The following is a 2363-nucleotide window of genomic DNA, read 5'->3' on the forward strand; positions in this document are numbered from 1 at the left end:
AGGACCCGTAGAGGAATGCGATCAAATAAGGGAAAGTTTCCATTCATGTAGTGATTTTGAAGTGATGTCGATACAAACACATCAGTCGGAGACTCAAAGAATTTCGAAATATGTGTTGGACAGAATTAGTGAAAACAGGAAAGAGTCAAATGGAGAGACAATGCAAGTTCAGAAAATCGATTCAATTTGAGACCCAAAGCGGAATAGAGTCAAATCACTAAAGGCCATAGTAAGAATAGACAATCAAATTATACAATTGACGGTAGATACCGGAAGTCCAGTTTCGTTCTTAACTTGGGCGACGGTAAAAGAAATCATGGACAAGTCAAACAAAGCAAGATTCACCCCGTCTGACAAGCTAAACTTGGCTACAAAGTTCGTGGATTACAATAAGCAACCGATCTGTGTATTGGGGGCTTTGAAAACGAATCTTCGATCAGCAGGCTGGGAGGTTAAAGGAGCTACATTTCTGGTGACGGAACGTAAAACCAGGTGCATAATGGGTTTGGACTTACAAGGACAAGTGGGGATTGTCACCACACAAAAACCAGCTCCGACGGAACTGTCCAGGTTTGACGTGCTCATGTGCGAGCAATCGGAAGGTTGGAAAAACAAATTCTTTAATAAATTCAGTAATTTATTTGATCGACAAGGAATATCTAAAAACCACATAGTGAGTTCAAAATTCAAGTATCCCTTATTTCTGATTAAAAAAAAGGAAGAAGAATTCCAATTCATATACAGGATAAGGTGGAGATGGAAATTGAAAAACTGTTGGCAGAAGGTCACATCACAAAGCTGAATAAATGTACAAGTGACTGTTTCATAGCCCCAATTGTAGAAACAGTTAAAAAAAAAGGATGACTCGATCAAATTGGCGTTAGACGCAAAACCAATCAACAGGTAATTGTTCAAAAATAAGTACCAAATGCCTAAAGTAGATGAACTCGTTGATGGAGTGAGCCAAATCATTACCGAGATCAAAAACGGCAGGCTTTAATTTACGGTGTTAGATTTGAAGTACGCGTATAGTCAGCTAAAATTGGCTGCAGACACAGATAAACATTGTAACTTTAATACTGTTGGTGGAAAAGCTACCGGGACATATAGATTCCTTACGGGATTTTATGGTCTAGCAGACATGCCAGCTGAATTCTAGAAAGCCATGAACAGAACTATTAATCATGCATAAAATACATTTTGCTTTCTGGATGACATTCTTATTGTGTCAAAAGGTAACGAAATTGATCATGAAAAATTGGTGGAGTCGGTATTAAGAGATTAGATGATGAAAATCTGGCATTGAAAATCTCAAAGTGCAAATTTTTTAAGCAACAGATAAACTGGCTCGGCCATCACCTTTCGGAATCAGGAGTGATTCCAAAGTTTACTAAAACCGAAGCAATATTAAACTTAACTCCACCGAAGTCGCTCAAACAACTCAGGTCATTCTTCGGTAGCATAAATCATCTAGCAAAATTTATACCCAACGCGGCAAGCCTAACGGAAAAACTGAGACCATTACTTAGAGAGGAGAACCAAAAGAAAAAATTTAAGAAAGATGAAACTACCAGTCAAGAAGTTTGAATGGGGGATGAACACACAGTGGTGTTTGATGCCATAAAAAATGCAGTAGCGAAAATTACAAAACTAAACTATTACGATGCTAATCGAGATACAAGAGTTAAATGTGACGCAAGCCATGATGGTTTGGGGGCTACCCTAGAACAACAAACAGATGAAGGTTTGTGGGTGCCAATCTCGTTTGCAACCAGGTACCTAAATTCTTAAGAAAAAAAATAATCAACAAATGAGTTGGAACTAGTAGCAGTTGTTTGGGCAGTCGATAGTTACAAACTTTACCTATTGGGCAAATCATTTACTATCGCAACAGATCATAAGGCACTCACATCAGCGTTAGATAGTAATAAGTCTAATAAAATCTACCAATCCCGGTTCACCCGGTGGGTCGATAGATTGTTGCCATATCAATTTAAAATAGTTCACATTCCGGGGAGGGACATGGGAATAGTCGATTATTTATCGCGTAATCCTTGTAATGATGCTTGGCCCGAATCGGAATTAGACAAAAAATTTGTAGTAGCAACAATAAATTTGTTTCATGAAGCGTTATACTGCATGAGCAGTAGGTTAGAAGGCATTGGGCTGCTCGACCGGAACGAAAACGTTCTAGAAGTTTCTAGAAGGAATGTACCAAAACAATCACTGCTTATTGGTTGCTATGGCACTCAAAACGGTCAAAAAAGAACAGAGCTCGACCGGAACGAGAGAAAACAACTTTCGCGACTGCCAAAACAGCTAAACAGAAATTTTCAAGAGCAACCGATCATTTTTTTGTCATC

Source organism: Symsagittifera roscoffensis, chromosome 4 (genome assembly GCF_963678635.1).
Source record: "Symsagittifera roscoffensis chromosome 4, txSymRosc1.1, whole genome shotgun sequence".
NCBI lineage: Eukaryota > Metazoa > Xenacoelomorpha > Acoela > Convolutidae > Symsagittifera > Symsagittifera roscoffensis.